Raw genomic sequence first — 12166 nt, forward strand, 5'->3', positions numbered from 1 at the left:
GCAAGAAAAGCGTTCCTCAGTAAAGGTAATTTGTTAACCGTGAATGTAAATTTCAGTGTTAGTAAGGTTTCTTTTTTCTTTTCAAGGTATTTGTCTGCAGTATGGTGAACGTAAGTGGTAAACTGTTAAGAGAAGAAATGAGTAGAATCATATGAAGTATAATGCTACAGAAGAACGCTGCACATTAGAGGTACTAAATGAAACTAAACTAAACTGCCGAGAAATTTATATCACAACGTCGCCAAAAGAAGTGACTGGTTAATAGGACGTAACTGAGTCGTGACAATTTAATAATGGAGGGAGAGGTGGGAGTAAAAATTGTGGGGCGAAACCAAGGCTGGTTACAGAAAGTAGGTTCCAGTACATCTTGTTGTGCAAAAAACGAGTGGGCTAGCTAAATACAGACTATCGTGGAGTGCTGCACCAAACCACTATTCGGACTGAAGACAACAACAACAAAGAAACAACAACAACACGTGCGCCCCTCAGCTTCCTCCACTCCTTCCGCCCCTTCCACCAAACACACACACACACACACACACACACACACACACACACACACACACACCCCACACACACACATATAGACATATACATACATACATACAAACATCCGTTTGCCCAAGTATTTTTACATACCCTGTATATTTATGTTAGGCCTTAGAGCTGCTGTTCTCTCAAGAATCATCCATCAGCAACAAGACCAGTTACTTTTGAATTTTCTACTCAAATTACTGGATGTGAGTCGAAGCATTTAAAATTTACGAGTGGTAAATGTTACAGCTTGATACGTATGTTGCATAGCAACGAGTTAAGACGGTAAAGATTGTAACATACGTCCTTCTGAATCTGTTTACTACACTCCTGGAAATGGAAAAAAGAACACATTGACACCGGTGTGTCAGACCCACCATACTTGCTCCGGACACTGCGAGAGGGCTGTACAAGCAATGATCACACGCACGGCACAGCGGACACACCAGGACCCGCGGTGTTGGCCGTCGAATGGCGCTAGCTGTGCAGCATTTGTGCACCGCCGCCGTCAGTGTCAGCCAGTTTGCCGTGGCATACGGAGCTCCATCGCAGTCTTTAACACTGGTAGCATGCCGCGACAGCGTGGACGTGAACCGTATGTGCAGTTGACGGACTTTGAGCGAGGGCGTATAGTGGGCATGCGGGAGGCCGGGTGGACGTACCGCCGAATTGCTCAACACGTGGGGCGTGAGGTCTCCACAGTACATCGATGTTGTCGCCAGTGGTCGGCGGAAGGTGCACGTGCCCGTCGACCTGGGACCGGACCGCAGCGACGCACGGATGCACGCCAAGACCGTAGGATCCTACGCAGTGCCGTAGGGGACCGCACCGCCACTTCCCAGCAAATTAGGGACACTGTTGCTCCTGGGGTATCGGCGAGGACCATTCGCAACCGTCTCCATGAAGCTGGGCTACGGTCCCGCACACCGTTAGGCCGTCTTCCGCTCACGCCCCAACATCGTGCAGCCCGCCTCCAGTGGTGTCGCGACAGGCGTGAATGGAGGGACGAATGGAGACGTGTCGTCTTCAGCGATGAGAGTCGCTTCTGCCTTGGTGCCAATGATGGTCGTATGCGTGTTTGGCGCCGTGCAGGTGAGCGCCACAATCAGGACTGCATACGACCGAGGCACACAGGGCCAACACCCGGCATCATGGTGTGGGGAGCGATCTCCTACACTGGCCGTACACCACTGGTGATCGTCGAGGGGACACTGAATAGTGCACGGTACATCGAAACCGTCATCGAACCCATCGTTCTACCATTCCTAGACCGGCAAGGGAACTTGCTGTTCCAACAGGACAATGCACGTCCGCATGTATCCCGTGCCACCCAACGTGCTCTAGAAGGTGTAAGTCAACTACCCTGGCCAGCAAGATCTCCGGATGTGTCCCCCATTGAGCATGTTTGGGACTGGATGAAGCGTCGTCTCACGCGGTCTGCACGTCCAGCACGAACGCTGGTCCAACTGAGGCACCAGGTGGAAATGGCATGGCAAGCCGTTCCACAGGACTACATCCAGCATCTCTACGATCGTCTCCATGGGAGAATAGCAGCCTGCATTGTTGCGAATGGTGGATATACACTGTACTAGTGCCGACATTGTGCATGCTCTGTTGCCTGTGTCTATGTGCCTGTGGTTCTGTCAGTGTGATCATGTGATGTATCTGACCCCAGGAATGTGTCAATAAAGTTTCCCCTTCCTGGGACAATGAATTCACGGTGTTCTTATTTCAATTTCCAGGAGTGTATATTCACCTCTTGATCTTCTTCTATGATTTTTACCCTACACTGTCATCCAGTACTAAATTTGTAACCCGTTGATGTCTCATAATGTGTTCTGCCAACTGATCCCTACTTCTAGCCGAGTTCCGCCATAAATTTCGCTGATTATAACTTTCTACATGATGGTCAGTTGTATTCAGTGCTTTCTCACTATTACGTGATCTACCGACATAACTTTCAGCACATTTCTGTAGCACCACATTCGAGAAGCTTCTTCTTGCCTAAATTGTTTATCGTCCGTATTTCACTCTCATGCTTGGCTACGTTCCATACTAATGCTTTCAGAAAACACTTCCTGACACTTAAATCTGTATTCGATGTTACCAAGTTTCTGTTCCTCAGAAACGCTTTTCTCGCCATTGGCAGTCAACATCATTTATTCTCTCTGCTTCGGCCACCGTCAATTATTTTGCTGCCCAAATAGTAAAACTCATCTCGTATTTTAAGTGTCTCGTTTCCTAATCTACTTACTTCAGCTTCATCCCACTTAATTCGACTACATTCTATTACCCTTATTTCGCTTTTGTTGTTGTTCGTCTTATATCCTCTTTTAAAGACACTGTCCATTCTGTTCAGCTGCTTCTCCAAATTCTTTGTTGTATCTGACAGAATTACTGTGTCGTCGGCAATCCTCCAAGTTTTTATTTATTGTCCCTGGGCTTTAATTCCCAATCCAAATTCTCTTTAGTTTCCTTTTGATTGCTCAGTGTACAGAGAGAATAACAGCGGGAATAGGCTACAACAATACCTAACTCCCTTCTCAATCGCTGTTTCTCTTTCATGCCCCGCATCTCTTGTAACTGCCGCCGGCCGTGGTGGTCTAGCGGTTCTAGGCGCGCAGTCCGGAACCGCGCGACTGCTACGGTCGCAGGTTCGAATCCTGCCTCGGGCATGGATGTGTGTGATGTCCTTAGGTTACTTAGGTTTAAGTAGTTCTAAGTTCTAGGGGACTGATGACCACAGATGTTAAGTCCCATAGTGCTCAGAGCCATTTCAACCATTTTTTCTTGTAACTGCCGTCTGGTTTCTGTCCAAGTTGTAAATAGCCTTTCGCTCCCTGTTTTTTACCCCTGCCACCTTCAGAGTTTCAAAGAGAGTTTTCCAGTCAACACAGTCACAAGTTTTATCTAAGTCTACAAATGCTATAAACGTAGGTTTGACTTTCATTAATCTACCTTCTAAGAGAATTCGTAGAGTCAGTATTGGCTCTCGTGTTCCTACATTTCTCCGGAACTAAAACTGATCTTCCTCGAGGTCGGCTTCTACCAGCTTCTCCATTCTTCTGTAAGGAATTCGTTTTAATATTTTGTAACCGTGAGTTATTACACTGATGGTTCGGTAATATTCACAACTGCCACCACTCACTTCCTTTGGAATTGGAATTTATTACATTCTTCTTGAAGTGTGATGGTGTTTCGCCTGTCTCATACATCTTACACACCAAATGGAAGAGTTTTTTCATGGCTTGTTCTTTCAAGATTGTTAATACTTCGGACGATGTTGTCATAGCAGGAGAAATATCGTAAATCGTAGAAATTAAACGTTTAATCACTACGTAAATCTCGTAGTTTCGCGCAGTTCATGAGTCACTATCGTGTTTTGGCTGACGATGCGTCAGAATACACGATCCTCAGAGGGAGGATCATTAAATATTCACTCAGTTTCAGTAAGGTTTCAAAACTGAAAGGTGACAAACAGTGCACCTAGACACGCTAGATAATAAGATATGACTATGGGAAGGAACTCAGAATGTCGTTTCAGATATATGTATAGTCACAGTCTTGAAACGACTCTTCGTCTGCGCATTTTTTGTTAATTTTGTTTACGAAGTACAAAAGTAAAAGCTTCAACAGCGAAGACCGCTAATTATAATTTTATTTATGATGGCCGCTTTCAGCAGCATCATGATATCACTTTAGATTTACCGAAACTGTGCATCATAAATAATTATAGTTAGATATATTGGCTGTGTTTACTTGCTCTAGATTGCTCCTGTAGTTGAGTGATGTCATGCATATATAATTCTATTTACAGGTGTTGACTGACAGAATGTTCTCTTGCTCAAAAACTGAGATCTAATCCCTGAAAATTAATACCATAATTGAATGAAATACTGACGTTGATTTAGTCTTACACAACATGTATGAAGCAATAAGAGCTTTAAAATGGGTAGTAATGATTTTTGTAACACTTACCGCCTTCTTGACGAAAGAGACGAAGCCATATCCTTTGGATTTCAGTGTCTGCGGATCCCTCACTACTCTACAGTCCCTGAAAACAGAAGAAAAACGAGATTCAGTGCCAGAACAAAACGCTGCACTTTAAAATGTGGATACGAGTAGGCAACGCAAGCAACAAAAAAAAAAAAAAAAAAACCTTCTCAATTTACCAGACGAGTGTTCCCAAGACAATAGACGGAGAACCACTTGTTGCTCGCAAGTCTTTTGGGCATTGTTCGCGGATGTTGCTGGTGAATATGTCCGCTGCTGCGAGGAGAAAATAAGAATAGAGACAGTCTTCAGTGAAATCACTAGTAACGCAGCAACAGAATTAGAGCAGTGTTAATACTCATTGATTTCTTTCCATCTTTTATTAAATTTTTCTAATTGGAAAGTAGTCTCACTTTTGAACAACATTGTTCGTATCGCAGCTGTTTTACCACCTTAGATTTTACGGACTAGGCTGGAACAGTACGCTCTTATTTTATATCTTCCGTGACCATTTTTTGTGTATTTCATCAACTACATTAAAAAAATCTTATCTCTCTACTACTGTGGTACTATCCAGCATTCGAACCTTTCGAGAGACGTCAGCACTGCGGAAACTGACATTTCATAAAAGATATCGTATTTGATTCTTATAAAAGATGCAATTACACAGTAAACCGTGGAGCAATTGCTTTCCTGTAGAGATATAGATCTTAAGCGAAATGACATTATTTGCGAACAACGCTTTCTTTATCGAAGCTGACTGTGCCAGAAAGAGGACTAACAGCCTAACTCGACTTCTTCGTGAAAATAATTCGATAATGGGCGAGCTAACAAGAGAACTCCTGTTGAAAACTCTCCTGATATTATTACAATGTAGTATTTCGAAAAAGACTAGAACTTGTTTTTAAGTGGTCTTTAAAATACCTGTAATGCCAACTGCTTGTGGAACTGAATGTTAGTAATGTCACCCACTGGATTGAAATTAATGTTTGAACTCTCTTACACCGTGTCTGAAGATCGACTCAACCATTTGTAGGGTAAAAATACATGTAATGTAAACACTAAAGTTATTTCTTCAAGATAAGCACTTTGCACGAGTACAGATGTTTAGTTCGTGGAAATACAGCAGTAACTGGTTTATCGTATTGGGACGCAACGGTTTCATTTCTTTGACTCATAGCTAACAACGTGAGCGCCAGCTGTCTTTTAACGATGATAGATAACGTTACTTTTGTGCACCTGAATAAAATATAAACATGATGTCGTGGGGACAAGTGGACTTACAATACCAGTGTTGCCTGGGAATGAGGAGATGATGAAATGCAAACAACAGGTGTGTGGAAGAAAAAGTTTTTACGAAATACTGGAATCGAAGTTGATTGCATGTAAAAGGGTGGAGCATTCTATTTCGCAGAAAGAAATGAGTTATAGCTGTGAAGCAAAAGACTTTCGAAGGCACATTTAAGAGTTTGAGTTACAAGACAAGAATTTTACAACATTTTTTTAAGGACATAGTGGAGATTCTCTTCTGACACAGACGTACAAGGTACTAATTTTATGACTTTTTCCAAAACATCAAGGAAATGGAAATGTCGTGTGGCTAGGGCCTCCCGTCGGGTAGACCGTTCACCTGGTGCAGGTCTTTCGATTTGACGCCACTTCGGTGACCTGCGTGTCGATGGGGATGAAATGATGATGATTAGGACAACACAACACCCAGTCCCTGAGCGGAGAAAATTTCCGACCCAGCCGGGAATCGAACCCGGATTGACAGTCTGTCACGCTGACCACTCAGCTACCGGGGCGGACCCAAAACATCAAGAAATGTGAAGGGCAATAAGGGGTAGAAGGCAAACAAAGAAACAATTAGCGTACTGATAGAATGCAGCGTATCCACTGAAGAAGAGTATCTACTGTGAAAATTAGAACTAAAAGAGACGGATTTTTGATTTTAGTTATAAAACATATTACAGTACTTCTGATGTTTTGAATAATTAATGCAGAGCTGTATTTGTTAGAAGATAGGAAGAAAGAGGATGTTTATTGACTTGGGAGACAGAAACGTAGATACTCGATACTACTACTGCGATACTGATGTTTAACCTTTCGTATAACACGGTGAAAAGTAGGAGGCAAAGTAATTTAGCAAAAATGAAACAAGGTTTAGGAGCACGGAATGGAAAGTGCTTTCTTGCACTGGCATTGAAATTATTGCTCAAAATTCGGAGATTGTGACACAAAGGCAATTTATATACTGCGTCCTTTCAGAGGGCATTTGGGAAACTGAATTATGAGATGCCGCCTGTCAGAAGGAGCAGATTCGGCATCCTTTAAATTTTGTTTTTCCTTTTGGCATTTAGTTCCCCATTCGGAGGAATTCGCGGTGATTACGACGAGGAGAAATTACAGCTACGTATACTATGGCGGGGATTTTCATTCTGGCGTTTTCCTGAGAACCAGAGGATTACACAGACAGGCTTTGCTCTATTACTCGGAAACATTGCTAAACCAGTCAAAATGATAGTTATTGATATGCCCGCGCTTCGGCAACGCTTAAATTACGAGCGGCTTTCAGTAAGTAAAGTAATATGAAACTTTATGGCAGATTAAAACTGTGCGCCGGACCGAGTCTCGAACTCGGGATCTTTGCTTTTGCGGGCAAGTGCTTGCCCGCGAAAGGCAAAGGTCCAGGGTTCGAGTCTTGGTCCAGCACACAGTTTTAATCTGCCAGGAATTTTCATATCAGTGCACACTCCGCTGCAGAGTGAAAATTTCATTCTGAAGTAAAGTCATACTTTTTCTCTGAAAGCTGAATGGTTTAACTCAGGATCCAATACGCCATATTATTCCGCACTCTTTTGACTTTTCAACACAATCTCCGTACAGTGTGACGGCCTTATTCCACTTTACTGTGAGGGCCTGTGTGCCCGCATGGTACAACTCTATTGGTCGATGTCGGAGCCAATACACTGCTGCGCGAATAACCTCACCATCAACTACGTTCTGCATCTGGCGAAGTGCATTCTTCGCTCGGCCAAACAAATGGAAGTCGGAATGTACGAATCCGGGCTGTAGGGTGGATGACAGACGCCTTGCCCAACGATTCACCGTGCTTTTGTTTTCTGCCAGATCTCTGCACATATTCTGCAAATATCTGCTGTGCTCTGATTTTTCGCCAATAGAAACTCAATGGCAGTTCTCTGCTTGGTACGCACCTCCGTTACAGGCGCCATTTTGAAGGGTATGCACAGTGCTGCCACCTACTGGACCTTCACGAAACTTTAGGGGCTAAAGCGGAATTATTCAACGATATCCCACACAAATTCCGCATTTTTGCAACCGAAACGGGGCAAGGAAAAAGTGTGTTTCATTAGGTACTGAACGCCCCTCGTATCTTTCTCTGGCTGTGACACATTGTCCCGGAAACAGCAGTCTCATTTATGATGACCGGTTGCAGTTCTCATCCAGACCATCAGAAAACCTTGTGAATCGTGTGCGTGCAGTTACCTTATCAAAATCCCACTCCTCGTCACCCACACTGAACTTCTCTGAACCTACTCTGCTAGCCGCAAACTGGATTGCAATAACCCCATTATCCCGCCTCTGATCATTAACGCTGGTATGCTGGCACGCCTTCACAAAGACATCCCTCCATCCCTGCACCTACACATACTCCATCTCCTGTGTCAATGTAGCTTCAATCAACTCAAACTCCAAGGCAACTAGATCTTTCCCGATATTTAATCTTCCTACCAACTTTAACCTTTACCCATATATCCTACTCCATATCAGGACCACTCTCATCGTTTCTCCCTCTATACATCGCTGTTCCTTTAATCTTGTAGTCTCTACCTCCCCGAACAGCACTCTGCTCCCAACCCTCTGTCTTTCCCAGTCTCTATTCCCACTATTTGTCTCACCTTCTACCTATGATCTCCATAGTTTTCCCACCTTACAGACTTTTTATCCACGCCCCTCACCCTCTGGGGAACGTATTCTATCCTCCCTCATTGCTTCTCACCCACTGCAGGTCCTTCAGATGCTAAGTGAAAGTACAGTGTTCCAGTGAGGGGTGGAGGGGGAGGTGCAAGAGGCAGCAGGAATCTGTAGAGGGGTAGTGGGAGGATGGATGGGTGAGAGGCTGAGGAGGATATGGTCAGAGGAAGGATGTGGCAGAATGGTCAGAGAGAGGAGGTGGAGGAAATGGACAGAGACGGAGAAGGAGATGAAGATACAGAGAGTGGGGAGGCGATAGAGGTGGGAGGATGAGGTGGACACACAGAAGGAGGAAGAGTTGAACAAGGAGAAGAGGAGTAGGAGGCGTGTTCAGTATGTGTGCGCCAAATGGATATGCGGGTGAAGTTGAGAAAAAAAGGCTAGTAAATAAATAAAGAATACTACCTGTATATTTAGATACAAAACATTTCATATAAAATGTCTGAAAGACAGATATTTGGAAATAAAACCAAGAGCCTTCCCAAAAAAGTGTACTTTCAGGATCCAATGGACAGAAGTTGATGGAAAATTTGTAGCAAATTTGTAAAAGATTTATTGTAGAAATATCGGAGAGCATGCAGCCTGCAAGGAACATAAGAAGCCAGAATATTTCAGCGGAAACGTTGCCTCGGTACGGAAGGCAGGTAGCTTTTAGAGGTCGAGGGACGTCGAAGTTGGCCGGAGCTTGAGGTTAAGGGCAGCGCCGCGCGGTGGGGGGTCGGGGAAGAAGATAGAGCCCGCTGACGGAGGAGCCTTCCACGTAATCAGTCTTATTGACGTGGGCTGCCCTGTCTGACGGCCGGCCGGCCACAAAGAGATACCTCTCGCCGCTCATCCGCCGCGGCGGGCTTCGTTATAGCGGCCGCGCCGCGCCGGCCCTGATGAAGAGTTGTGGCCCAACAGTTCCCTCCCGCGAGTATTCATTTTAATGTAGCGCCGCGCCGGACCAGTTTATGGAGCGCGTCACGCCCTAATAGAGCCACATTTCGTGACGCGGCCGTCTGCCGCTGTTGAAGGCTGATGTTGCCAATAGCGGCGGCTGGCTGAAGCCTCCACTGGCGCAGCCACCCGACGATGTCTCTTTACTCTTTCGATACTCATTAAGCTGTTTGTGTATGATGTGTGAAGCACCACATCTTCTTTCAATTTCCTCTTCGTCTATTTTCGCTTTCACTACTGCAATAAGCTATTCGCAGGGGCGTTGCAACACCAGATTCGCTGCTATATTTGGTAACGTAACCCATAACCGACAGCGACAGTATCACTAAGTACTGATTGATAATGTGTGTAATACAAAGGAGTTGGTTATAATACAGAGCGAAATGTGTGCTGTTTTTTCATGAACCAACTAGAGTGTAAAATGAAAACTCAGTCAGTTTCCAAAGGTGATGGCTAAATAATACCGATGGCGCCTGATGTTACAGTCTGCTAACTGCACTTCTGTTTCCGGTGTGATACATTCATCGTCTCATCTTCACACTTGCATTAAGGTATTAGTGGCTATGGTACAATACCGGACTTGACACGTATTAAGTATCGATATCACTACCTAAGATAGCATCGATTCCTCGATAATATTGGAAAAGAATATCTACTTTGACAGTATAGTGAGCTACTGAATCCTCGTGTGTTTTTAAACAATTATTTCACATACAGGACTTATTAAGAACACAATCCGAAATTTCGAAATTATTCTATATTTGTCTGAACCAACTAGAGCATAAAATCAATACTGGAAGCACTATTTCAGGATAGTGGATTTTTGGTTAATATTACCGGCATATGTTGGTGAAATCTGATCCATTTTTACACATTGTGCATAGTACGTAATTTTTCTACTGCATTTGTGTTTCCTTCATATTACACACATACCATAGCGACGCCAGAAAATTTTAATTATCATTAAACGACTACTAAATCGCTATTATTTTTCCCAACACCAATCACTACTTCCGACATTAGTATAGAATGGTTCAATATTACGTTACCACTCAAATGGTAGATAAGCTCCTTGTCGTGAAATGTGTACTGAAATGAATTTAAGTGGTCATTGCCGTTATTCGTGATGTACTTAGTGATCTCACCTACTCACCATCAGGTTTAACACACAAAAATTTCGCAGTGATAAAGCTCAATATCGTATATGTTTAGTGCATGTTTAATAGATACAGATTCATCCCCTTTGTGTGGTAATATAAAGTTGAACATAACTTTGAATTATTCTCCACTCTAATATTTATTATCATATCTGTAATTATCCATTACTTTTTATACCTACTGATACGACAGGCGTACAAACAAAACAATGAATATTTCCTGATATCAGTAATATCGGTACTTCACTTGCTGTTCACGCATGATAGTGTCGGTCACAGTACTCCTCACATTTATATTTTTTTAACTCTTTATTTCTTCATGTTCGACATCGCCCCTCTATTTCTCCCTTTTCCGAGGTGCTGTTTTCATCTCTGCGGATTTACACACTCAAAATTCCCGAGACTCCATTTGCATCTACGAATATCCGCCCCGATCGAATCTACGTTGCAGATTCATGACGGGGCTGGTGATCCGGCGAGGTTGGATGTGGTTTTTAGGTGGTTTACAACATGTCATTATGTGAACACTGTGCTGGTACTCACTCAGTGTTCCAGATACATGTCAGGCAAACGTGTAGGAAACGTTATCACAATTGCACATGGGATCAGGCAGAAGTGGTACACATATTTCGACCAGGGAGAAGTGGGTTGACCTAAGGTGTTTAGTCTGTTCAAACCCTTAATGAGCAGCTACAGTATCTGCCTGAACTTACAACTTATCATCTCTACTACTCCATAAACTGCCAAGTTGCTGCCTTACGAGTTTTGAACTGCTAAGCTGTCTGTTACCGCGGACATGGATATTCCACAATATTTTTCCTTCTCTTATTCGAGAGACATCTACGTAAAAAATTCTTTTACAATTGCAAGACCTAAATGGTCAATTAAGGCGAGTATTGAGAAACACGAACGAAATTTTCAACTCTGGACTAACAGTTCTATTACAGACCGCACAGTAATGTCAAATGAAGCTTAAGTGCTAGCTAATCCAGAAGGGTTATTACACACGTCGAACACAAGTAACAACTGACATAACGGGAAAGCGAAAACACAACTACCTGTCTGTATACAGAGTCCACCAATGGGAAAGCAACGGTGGCTCAATTTAAACGCAGAGAGGTAACGGGCACAGATGGATCTGAAAGCACATCTGAAAGCTAGCCAATCAGAAAACGCCAGACGCACTGTAGCGTGAAAAGCTAAATGTAAACTGAAGTTTGAAAACTACAATGTACACTCAGCTACACACAACGCAAAAGTGCTAGTTTGATGTGTTTCGATGCCTGCATCAGAAATTTCTTCACATAAGGACCATCAGTGGACGGGGAGCATTTGCAAACGTTCATCCATGCAAAGAACTCGCATTAATATAATCATCATCTGCAGTCCTATAAAAATAAATCAGTATATGCTGGATGTGAACGCCGGTAACGATAAAGTGTTAGGTATTCATGCATGGCCTCTCCTCTACATTACTGTGTTTTTACCTTTTCTGCCTTATACAATAGTGACATTGCTGCTATGATATTGCAGAGATGAAAGTTTTT

General features: G+C 43.4%; 1 protein-coding gene across 1 annotated transcript in view; it reads right to left on the reverse strand.

The window, feature by feature from the left end:
• The window catches only part of LOC126260102 (cytotoxic granule associated RNA binding protein TIA1-like), a 1041743-nt gene that overhangs the window by 584200 nt on the left and 445377 nt on the right, over positions 1-12166 (reverse strand). Inside the window, exon 2 of the mRNA XM_049957334.1 lies at positions 4513-4588. The gene's annotated coding sequence lies outside the window, so the exon portion shown is untranslated. The remainder of the gene's footprint in view (positions 1-4512; positions 4589-12166) is intronic.

The sequence above is a fragment of the Schistocerca nitens genome, chromosome 5 (assembly GCF_023898315.1).
Source record: "Schistocerca nitens isolate TAMUIC-IGC-003100 chromosome 5, iqSchNite1.1, whole genome shotgun sequence".
Lineage (NCBI taxonomy): Eukaryota > Metazoa > Arthropoda > Insecta > Orthoptera > Acrididae > Schistocerca > Schistocerca nitens.